At 49.4% G+C, this 11498-nt stretch overlaps 1 long non-coding RNA gene across 2 annotated transcripts in view; it reads left to right on the top strand.

The window, feature by feature from the left end:
* The first annotated feature begins 9543 nt into the window (after positions 1-9543).
* The window catches only part of LOC121013797 (uncharacterized), a 9036-nt gene continuing 7081 nt past the window's right edge, over positions 9544-11498 (top strand). For both annotated transcript variants that reach the window (XR_005782928.1, XR_005782929.1), the window contains exon 1: positions 9544-10306. This is a non-coding gene — a long non-coding RNA (uncharacterized LOC121013797). The remainder of the gene's footprint in view (positions 10307-11498) is intronic.

Genomic DNA, 11498 nt, shown 5'->3' with positions numbered 1-11498 from the left:
CCAGGACAAGCCTCCTTTGTGGGCCACTCTTTTCTTTGCTGTCAGCAAACCCCTTCTGCAACTCCGTTTGGACATTTGATATTACATGGTGATATTCCACATTCCATGCCCAGTAGTTCATCTCCTCTTCTGGACCCCATGTGTGTGGTATCTTCAGAGTTAAGAAATGGGTCATCATTGGGAGAGAGCCTTAGTTAGAGTCAGGGTTCTTTCCAGGGCGAAAAGCAGGGCAGAATCTCACCAGTCACATTACTTTCATGGTGGGATAAATAATGGCCCGTGAGTGGGTGAGGGGCAGGTGTAGGGTTAGCATTAGAGTTGGGGTAAGGTTTACGTTGAGGAGTACAGTGAGGGTCACGATTAGGGGTAGGGGTAGGTCTAAGAAGGCCCCAGATTCTGAACCCCAAGCAGTGCAATGGTGTCCCTGGAGGGCTGAGTTGAGGATGCATGTTAGTGTGCCAGGAAGTCTTAGTCTTGGGACTTAGGGCCTGCCTCAGCTGTGGGCTACTCTTTGGTTGGGCCTCAGCAACCCCCTTGTGCAGCTCCCTCTGGGCTTTTGAAATTACCTGGTGATGTTCCACATCCCTTGGCGAGTACCACTGCACCGTCTCTGGATCCCATACGCGTGGTAATATCAGACTTAGGAATTTGGTCGTCATTGGGAGAGACCCTTAGCAGGTTTAGGGTTCAACCCAGTGACATAGAGAAGGCTGAAGCTACACGAGTCCCATGATCATCCTGGAGGGCTGTGAGGTATTATGTGTGAATGCAATTCAGGAGTAGGGTCATGGTTAGACATGGTGTGAAGTTTTGGTTGAGGGGTATGGTGAGGGTCACGGTTAGTGTTAGGGTTAGGACCCAGGAGGTTCCAGGTAGTGAAACCCTAGTAGTGCAGTAGTCTCCATGGAGCACTGAGTGGAGGCTGCATGGGAGCCTTCAGTTCAGACATATTCTTTGTGGGCCAGGACCAGCCTCCTGTCTCTGCCACTCTTCAGTGGGACCTCACCAACCTCCTCGGGTAGCTCCATCCTGGCAGTGGAAATGACATGATGATCCTCCAATTTCATAATGAATAATACTGCATGGGTTTGGGCCCTATGTGTGTGGTGTTCTCAGAATTCGGAACTGGATTCCCATTGGGAGGGAGCCATAGCTAGGGTGAGGGTTCGGGCAAGGGACATAAGCGGGGCTGAAGCCTCACCAGTCCTGTTATCTCCGTGGAGGGCTCAATCAGTGGCCATGTACAGCTGTGGGTCAGGTGTAGGGTTAGCGTTAGAGTTGGGGTGAGGTTGAGGTTGATGTGTATCTTTCTGTTTACTATTAGGGTTCGGCTTATGTCCCAGGTGGCTCCAGGCGCTGAACCACAAGCAGTGCAGTGTTCTCCCCAGAAGTCTCAGTGAATGGCCATGGGGGAGTTTCAGTCATGCTTAGTCCTTGAGTTCCAAGGCGAGTCTCCTCTGTGGGCCACTCTTTGGTTGAGCCTCAAAAACTGCTTCTGCAACTACATCTGGGCTTTGGATATTACATGGTGATATTTCATGTTCTGTGTCAAATAATCCTGCTCCTCTTCTGGACCCCATGTGTGTGGTATCCTCGATGGGTCACCATCGAGAGAGAGCCTTAGTTAGAGTAAGGGTTACGTCCAGGGCTGTAAGCAGGGTCCAAACTACACCAGTCTCGTTAAGTCCATGGAGGGCTGAATTAGAGTCCATGCATGGGTGAGGGTCAGGTATAGAGTTAGTGTTAGAGTTGGGGTGAGGTTTACGTTAAGGACTATGATGAAGGTCACGGATAGTGTTACGGAGAGTTCCAAGGAGGCCCCAGATGCTTAACCCCTAGCAGTGCAGTGGTCTCCACAGAGGGTTGGGTGGAGACTGCATGGGATCCTTCAGTTCAGACTTAGTCTTTGCGTGCCAGGGCCAAACTCCCGTGTGTGCAACTCTTTAGTTGGGTCTCAGAAACCTCCTTGTGCAGCTCCATCCTGGCAGTGGAAATGACATGATGATGTGCAAATTGCATACCGAATAATACTGCAGGGAATTTGGGCCCTGTGTACGTGGTGTTCTCAGATTTACGAACTGGATCCCCATTGGGAGAGAGCCATAGCTAGGGTGAGGGTTTGGACAAGGGACATAAGCAGGGCTGAAGCAACACCAGTCCCTTTATGTCCATGGAGGGTTGAATGAGGGCCCATGCAAGGGTTCCTGTCAGGTGTATGGTTAGCGTTAGAGTTGGGGTGAGGTTGAGGTTTATGTGAATGGCTCTGGTGACTTTAAGGGTTGGGGTTACATCCAAGATAGCTCCTGGTGCTGAACACTCAGCAGTGCAGTGGTCTCTCCAGAGGGCTCAGTGGAGTGCACATGGTAGGGTGTCGGTCATGCTTAGTCTTTGAGTGCCATGGCGAGCCTCCATTGTGGGCCACTCTTTGGTTGAGCCTCAGGAACTGCTTCTGCAACTACATCTGAGATTTGCATATTACATGGTGATAATCCATGTCCGATATCCATTAATCCTGCTCCTCTTCTGGATGCCCCATGTGTGTGGTGTCCTCATACTGAAGAATTGCGTGACCATTGGGAGAGAGCTTTATCTAGAGTTAGGGTTCAATCAAGATGCGTGAGCTGGACTGAAGTGACAGCTGTCCTGTGATCTCCCTCGAGTGGTGCAATGAGGGCCCATGCGAGGATGTGGGTCAATTATATGGTTATGTTTAGAGTAGGGGTGATTTTTATGTTGAGGGGTACGTTTAAGGTCACAGAGAGGGTTAGGTCCAGGAGGCTCCAGCATGGATGTGGTCTCCCAGAAGGGCTGAGTGAAAGCCCCATGGATCGTGCTGGTCAGGATTTGTCTGGGAAGCCGAGGGCAAGCCTCTGGTTTGGGCCACTCTTCAGTTGGACCTCAGCAACCCCCTTGTGCAGCTCCATGAGGGAATTGGGAATGATATGATTATGCTTCACATTCCATGCTGAGTAATCCTGCACTGCTTTGGGCCCCAGGTGTGTGGTCTTCTCAGAGTTAGGAGTTGGATCTCCATCGTGAGTGTACCATAGCTAGGGATGGGTTTTGAACCAGGGACATATGTATGGCCAAAGCGACACTAGTCCCCTTATCTCCATTTAGGTCTAAATGAGGGACCATGCACAGGGTGCGCGTCATGTGTAGGGTTAGTGTTAGACTTAGAGTGAGTTGAGAATGATGTGTAAGTTTCTGGTAAGTATTAGGGTTGGGTTTACGTCCCAGGTGGTCTCATTCACTGAGCCATCAGCAGTGCAGTGGTCCTCCCAGAGGGCTCAGTAGAGGGCACATGGGAGTATGGGTCGTGCTTAGTGTTTGCGTGCCAGGGCAAACCTCCTTTGTGGACCACTCTTTGGTTTAGCCTCAGCAACCCCTTCTGTAATGACAGCTGGGCTTTGGATATTACATGGTGATATAATCCTGCTGAGTAATCCTGCTCCTCTTCTGGCCCCCATGTGTGTGGTATCCTCAAACTTAAAAATTGGGTTATCATCGGAGAGAGCCTTAGGTGGAGATATGGTTCGGTATAGTTACATAAGCAGGGCTGAAACTACATCAGTTGTGTTATCTCGATGCAGGCCTGAATTAAGGCCCATGCACGGATGCATGTCAGGTATAGGTTTAGCATAAGAGTTAGGGTGAAGTTTAGGTTGAGGATTATGGCATGGGTCATGCTTAGGGTTAGGGTTAGGTTCCAGGAGGCCCTACGTGCTGAAACCCAAGCAGTGCAGCAGTCTCCCTAGAGGGCTCAGTGGAGGGTGCAAGGGAGGGTGTCATTCAGGCTTAATCTTTAGGGGCTAGTGCCAGCCTTAGATATAGGCCACATTTTGGTTGGGCCTTAGCAACCCCCTTGTGCAGCTCCCTCTGGGCTTTGGAAATTACCTGTTCATTTTCCACATTCCATGCCGAGGAATCTGGCTCTTCTGAACCCCACGTGTGTGGTCTCTCAGATTTCAGAATTGGATCACTACTGGCAGTGAGCCATAACTAGGTTGAGGGTTCATACCAGGAACATTGATAAGGCCGAGGTGACACTAGTCCCATGTTTGCCCTTCAGGGCTGAAATGGGGGCCCATGCGTGAATGCTAGTCAGGTGTAGGGTTATTTTTAGAATTGGGGTGAGGTTAGGTTGAGGAGTATGGTGAGGATCACAGTTAAGGTTAGGGGTAGGGCCAAGGAGGCCCCAGATTCTGAAACGCAGGCAGTGCAGTGGTCTGTACGGACAGCTGTGTGGAAGCTGCATGGTAGTCTTCAGTTCAGACTTATGCTTTGTGTGTCAGGGCCAGCCTCCCATGTGTACCACTCTACAGTTGGGCCTCAGCAACCTCCTTTTGCAGCTCCATCCTGGCAGTAGAAATGACATGATAATGCTCCAATACCATCCTGAATAATACTGCAGGGGTTTGGGGCCTATGTTCATGGTTTTCTCAGAGTTAGGAACTGGATCCACATTGGGAGAGAGCCTTAGTTAGAGTTAGGGTTTGGTCCAGGGCCATAAGCATGGATGAACCTACACCAGTCCCCTTGTCTCCATGGGGGGCTGAATGAGGGCCCATGTGCGGGTGCGGTTCAGGTGTAGGGTTAGCATTAGTGTTGGGATGAGGTTGAGGTTGAGGAGGACAATGAGAATCCTGGTTATGTTTAGAGTTAGGTTCCAGGATTCCCCAGATGCTGAACCCCTAGCTGTGCAGTGGTCTCCCTGAAGGGCAGAGTGGAGGGTGCATGGGAGGGTGCCGTTCAACTTAGTCTTTGGTTGGCAGGGCCAGCCTCAGGTGTGGGCCACTCTTCAGTTGGGCCTCAGCAACCCCCTGTGCACCTCCCTCTGGACTTTAGAAATTACCTGGTGATGTTCCACTTTCCATGGAAAGTAACACTGCACCGTTTCTGGGCCCACATGTGTGTGGTCATATCAGACTTATGAATTTGGTCCTCATCGGGAGAGAGTCTTAGCTAGTGTTAGGGTTTGGCCCAGGGACATAGATAGGGCTGAAGGGATAGGAATCCCACGATCACCCAGGAAGGCTGAAGTGAGGGCCCATGCACTAATGCATGCAAGGTTTAGGATTATGGTTAGAGTTGGTGTGAACTTTAGGTTGAGGGGTATGGTGAGGGTCATCATTACTGTTAGGGTTAGGTCCCAGGAGGTTCCAGGAGGTAAACTCCTAGCAGTGCAGTGGTCTCCACGGAGGGCTGAGTGGAAGCTGCATGGCAGCCTAAAGTTCAGACTTAGTCTTTGCGTGCCAGGGCAGAATCCTATGTGTGATACCCTTCAGTTGGGCCTCAGCAACCTTCTTGTGCAGCTCCTTCCCAGCAGTGCAAATGAAATGCTGATATTCCAATTCCATCTTGAAGAATACTGCAGGGGTTTGGGCCCTATGTGCATGGTATTCTCAGAGTTAGGAACTGTATCCCCATTGGGGGAGAGCCATAGCTAGGGTCAGGATTTGGTCCAGGGACATAAGCAGGGCCGAAGCGACACCAGTCCCATTATCTACATGGAGGGCTGAATGAGCACCCATGCAGGGGTGCAGGTCAGGTGTAGGGTTACCTTTAGGGTTGGGGTGAGGTTGGGGATGATGTGTATGGCTCCGGTAAATATAACGGTTAGGTTTTGTCCCAAGTGGCTCCAGGCGCTGAAGCACCAGCAGTGCAGTGGTCTTCCCACAGGGCTCATTGGTGAGCACGTGGGAATGTGTGGGTCATGCTTAGTCTTTGAGACCCAGGGCGAGCCTCCTTTGTGGGCCACACTTTGGTTGAGCCTCAGGAACTGCTTCTGAAACAACATCCAGGCATTGGATATTACATGGTGATATTCCATATTCCATGCCGAGTAATCCGCCCCTTCTTCTGGACCCCATGTGTGAGGTATGCTTAGACTTAAGAATCGTGTCACCATCTGGACAGAGCTTTAGATAGAGTTGGGTTTCAGACAAGGGCCATAAGCAGGGCTGAAGCTACCCCATTCCACTTACCTCTATGGGGTGAATAATGATGGCCAGTGTGCAGGTGAGGGTCAGTTGTAGGGTTAGAGTTAGTGTTGGAATGATTTGAGGTGAGGGTCACGGTTAGTGTTAGGGTTAGGGCCCAAGAAATTCCAGGCGGTGAACCCCTAGCATCACAGTGGTCTCCACGGAAGGCTGAGTGGTGGCTGCATGGGAACCTTCAGTTCAGACTTACTCTTTATGTTTCAAGGCCAGCCTCTGTGTGTGCCACACTTCATTTGGGTCTCAGTAACCTCCTGGGGCAGCTCCATCCCGGCAGTGGAAACGAAATGATGATGTTCCAATTCCATACTAAATAATACTACAGGGGTTTTGTCCTATATGTGTGGTGTTTCAGAATTAGGGCCTGGGTACCCATTGGGAGAGAACCACGGATAGGGTGAGGTTCTGTCCAGGGACATAAGCAGGGCTGAAGAGACACCGGTCCCATTATCTCCATGAGGGCCTGTATGAGGCCCAATGAGTGGGTGAGGGTCAGGTGTAGGGTTAGCATTAGCGTTGGGGTGAGGTAGAGGTTGAGGAGTATGGGGAGAGTCAAGGTTGTGGTTAGGGCTAGGTTCCAGGAGGCCCAAGGTGCTGAATCCAAGGCAGTGCAGTTGTTTCCCTGGGGGACTTCAGAGGAGGGCGCATGGGAGGGTGCCGGTCATGCTGAGACTTTGAGTGCCAAGACCAGCCTCTTGTTAGCGTTAGACTTGGGGTGAGGTTCCGATTGATGAGTATGGTTTGGGTCATGATTAGGGTGAGGGATAGCTCCAAGGAGTCCTCAGGTGATGAACCCCATGCAGTGCAGTGGTCTCCGGGAGGGCTCAGTGGAGGGCGCATGGGAAGGTGCTGGTCAGGCTTAGTCTTTGGTTACCAGTGCCAGCCTTGCATGTGGGCCACTCTTCATTTGGGCCTCAGCAAGCACTTTTGCACCTCCCTCTGGTATTTGGGCATGACATGGTGGTGGTCCACGTTCCAAGTGGAGTAATCCTGCACCGCTTCTGGGCCCCATGTGCGTGATATTCTCTGAGTTAGGAATTGGATCCCCATCTGGATAAACAGCTAGGGTTACAGTTTGATCCAGGGACATAAACAAAGCTGAAGCAACAACATTCCATTTATCTCCATTGAGTCTGAGTGAGGGCCGTGTGTGGTAGCAGTTCAGTGGTAGGGTTAGTGTTAGAGTTGGGGTGAGGTTTAGGTTGAGGAATACGGCTAGGGTCATGGTGAGGGTTAGGGGTAGGTTCCAGGAGGTGCATAAGTACAGAAACTTAAGTAGTGCAGAGGTCTCCTAGAGGGTTGAGTGGAGGGCGCAAGGGATGGTGCCATTCCTTCTTAGTCTTAGGGTGTCAAGGCTATCCTCGGGTGTAGGACACTCCTTAGTTGGGCCTCAGCAGCGCCCTTGTGCAGCTCCCTCTGGGCTTTGGAAATGACATGGTGATGTTCCAGGTTCCACGCCGAGTAATCCTGCACCGCTTCTCTACACCATGTGCATGCTGTTGTCCGTTATTGAAATTGGGTCCCCATGAGGAAGGAGACATAGCTAGGGTTAGGATTCAGTGCCAGGACATCACCAGGTCAAGGGACTCCAGTCTCATGAATTTCATGGAGGGCTGAAGTGAGAACCCTTGTCTGGTATAGAGTGAGTGTGAGAGATAGGGTTAGGTTTAGGTTGAGGGTTATAGTTAGGGTTACAGTTAGGTTTAGAGTTAGGTCCCAGGAGTCTCCAGGTGCTGTACCCACAGCAGTGCACTTGTCTCACCAAAGGGCTGAGCAGAGTGCACAATGGAGGCTGCCAGTCCGGATTAGTCTTTTGTTTCCAAGTCCAGATAAATGTTTTGGGCACTCTTCAGGTAGACCTGTTGAACCCTCGAGTGCAGTGGCAGCTGGGCTTTTGAAATGACATGATGATGTTCCACATTCCACACCGACTATTCCTGCACTGCTTCTTGACACCATGTGCGTGCTGATGTCAGACTTTGAATTGCGTCCCATGGGAATGGAGTCTTAGCCAGGGTTAGGGTTTGGTGCAGGGAAGTCACCAGTGCCGAAACAACTCCAGTCTCGTGATTTCCCTTGAGGGCTGACCTGAGATACCATGCGAGGGTGCGGCTCAAGTGTAGGGTTAGGGTTAGAAACAGGGTTACGATTAGATTGAGGGTTATGTTTAGGGGTATGGTTAGGGTTCACATCGGTCCCTAGGCTCCAAGCGCTGAATCCACAACAGTGCAGTTGCTTCCTGGAATGACTGAGTGGAGTGCACAATGGAGGCTGTGGGTCAGGATTAGTCTTTTGGTTCCAAGGAAAGACAACTGTATCCGGTCTGGTGTAATATGTGTGTGTAGTGTGAGAGATAGGGTTAGGTTGAGGTTGAGGGTTAGCGTACAGTTCTGGTTAGCATTAGGGTTAGGTCCCAGGAGGCTCCAGGCACTGAACCCACAGCAGAGCAGTTGTCTTCCCAAAGGGCTGAGTGGAGTATACAAGGGAGGGTGCTGGTCAGGATTATTCTTTGGGTTCCAAGGCCAGACAACTGTATGGGTCACCCATCGGTTAGGCCTCAGGAATCCTCTTGTGCAGCTGCAGCCACACTTGGAAATACATGGTGTTTTCTACGTTCCATGCCGAGTGTTCATGAACTGTTTCTGGTCCCCATGTGCATGCTGTTGTCAGTATTTTGATATGGATTCCCATGGGGGAGGGCCTTAGGTTTATAATTTTATGGTTAACAGGTAGAGTTAGAGCATTAAGGTTAGGGTTTTAGGGTTAGAGTTAGAGGGTTAGTGTTAGACGGTTAAGTTTAAGGTTAGGGTTAGTTCAGGTTATGTTTACATTAATGGTTAGTTAGAGTTAGGGGTAGGGTTAGGGCAAGGGTAGGGGCAGGATTTAGCATTAGGGTTATGGTTATGGTTAGGTGTTAGCTTTAGTTGGTGGGATTTCGTTTAGTGATAGGGTTAGGAGTTGGGCAAGGAGTAGGTCATGCTTGCACCCCCACTTTGAGAGGGAAGGTGTTCATGTGTGGACACCACCCTCCATCTTTGAGGGATTGTATTCATGCTATCACCCCAGTCTCTCTGCACTGCAGGTTGTTCTCCCCTCGCCCTATTCCAGCTTTGCTCTGGAGTGTTTCACACCGTCACACACCACCCCCCCTCGGTATGGTAGGGTTTCACATATCTCCCATTCCTTTTTTGGTGCATGGGTTGTCTTCACATATGTGACCCTCCACACCCTCAGCATGCGATGGTATCACCCATGAGCCTCACCACTCCTTAGATTGGGATTACTGATGCCAGTATTAAATCTGATACTAATGCCAGTATTAAATCTTGAATATCTCTTTTCACTTTCACAGCTGAAAAAGCAGGCATTTCATATGGTAAGGTTTATGGTTAGCATTAGTATTAGATGGCAGTGTAAGGTTTAGGTCATGGTCGCAATCCCCCTTGGTGTGGGAGGGCTTCACGAATGTGTCCTATCTGCTCCCCTTTTCTGTGATGTAGCAGTGATATTCCTTTTAATTCAGATATTTTCTTTGGCACCTGGGTGTCTCATTGGGTTAAGCGTCCCACTTCGTCTTGGTTCATGGTCTCTCGGTTTCTGGTTTTGAGCCCTGGGTGGCTTCTGTGCTAATGGCTCTGAATCTGGAGCCTGCTTCAGATACTATCTGTCTCTCTCTCTCTCTCTGCCCATGCCCCACTTGTGTTCTTTGTGTCTTTCAAAAATTAATGTACCTAAAATCATTTTCAATCCGATATTTCCTGGATGGCTCTTTTCACTTTCATTGCTGAAGAAGCAGGCGTCCGTCTCGTTCATTGTTCTTTTGTTATCTTTGGCATAGCTGACAACATATACGACATTTCCCCAGCCAGCATCGGGGATGCGCAGCATTTCTTCTACCAGCCGGACACCTCTCATCCACTGTAACACTGCATTCCTCTAGAGCATCCCACATGCTCTCGGAAACTGGACTGTAACTGTGGATGGTAGCAGTGTCCCATAATCTTCTGATGGTATTTCAGGAGGTTCTTCATTCGCATCTTTGGTTACCTGAGTGTCTCCTGACATCTCTCATGTTTCCACTAGACCGCTGCTATGACGCCCAACAGGGAACCCGAAGCACACAGGGATTCAGGAGCAGACCAGCTACCGCTTGGGCTCCCACAAATGGTTGCCTTGGAACTCTTTATGGAAGAGGAGAAAATACCCACCACCACCGTTTCATAACCCTGCACCGAATGTGGAGACAACAACCACCCACCCCCAAAAGGAAACTCCAGCAGGGTGCATGTATTGAACCTAAGGTGTTGGTCATGTATTTTGGATCAATAAGTGAGGTTGTACTTTTGACTGGTAAGTGTACATCTAAATCCCTCGGAGGGGATATTCTCTGAGGTCACCCCAACTTAAATTGTTGGCCCATGGGGAGATGTGTTGTCCCTATTGGTTGTATTGATGTTGTCTCTGTAGGCCAGTGAATTAAAGCTCCATAGTGTCTTGTCCTGTTCCCACCTCTTCACGGCAAGGTCCATTTCACCAATTGAAAGAGACAGTGAGGGAGTAGTGATGCCACTATTAAATCTGACGTTTCATGAATGGGTCTTTTCACCTTCATGGTGAAGTAGCAGCATCTCTTATGATGAGGGTTAGGGTTTGGATTACCCTGAGGATTAGGGTAAGGGTTAGGTCATGCTTGCACCCCCTGTTTGGCAAGGGAGGAAGGTCACACCTTACCCCCCCAACCCTCGTTGCAGAAGGGTGTTCAGGCACGCGCCCTGCCTCCTCTCCACAAAGGAGTAGTGATGCCACTATTTAAGTGTTGTTTTGTGAATGGCTCTTTTCACTTTCACAGCTGAAGAAGCAGGCATTTCTTTTTTTTTTTTTTTTTTTTGCAGATAATTATTCTTTATTTTCAAGACGTATCTTCATTTGTCAACTGTTGCAACTATGGTACTTGATAGGTCTGATTAAGGAACTTTATTTTTTTTTATTATTTTTTTTATTTATATATGAAATTTATTGTCAAATTGGTTTCCATACAACACCCAGTGCTCATCCCAAAAGGTGCCCTCCTCAATACCCATCACCCACCCTCTCCTCCCTCCCACCCCCCATCAACCCTCAGTTTGCTCTCAGTTCTCAACAGTCTCTTATGCTTTGGCTCTCTCCCATTCTAACCTCTTTTTTTTTTTTCCTTCCCCTCCCCCATGGGTTCCTGTTAAGTTTCTCAGGATCCACATAAGAGTGAAACCATATGGTATCTGTCTTTCTCTGTATGGCTTATTTCACTTAGCATCACACTCTCCAGTTCCATCCACGTTGCTACAAAAGGCCATATTTCATTTTTTCTCATTGCCACGTAGTATTCCATAGTGTATATAAACCACAATTTCTTTATCCATTCATCAGTTGATGGACATTTAGGCTCTTTCCATAATTTGGCTATTGTTGAGAGTGCTGCTATGAACATTGGGAAAAGCCCACAGCTAACATCATCCTTAA

This window comes from Herpailurus yagouaroundi, unplaced genomic scaffold (assembly GCF_014898765.1).
Source record: "Herpailurus yagouaroundi ecotype Mexico unplaced genomic scaffold, PumYag 199, whole genome shotgun sequence".
NCBI classification, from domain to species: domain Eukaryota; kingdom Metazoa; phylum Chordata; class Mammalia; order Carnivora; family Felidae; genus Herpailurus; species Herpailurus yagouaroundi.
The sequence above is the reverse complement of the archived record's forward strand: the minus strand, read 5'-3'. Positions and strand labels throughout refer to the sequence as shown.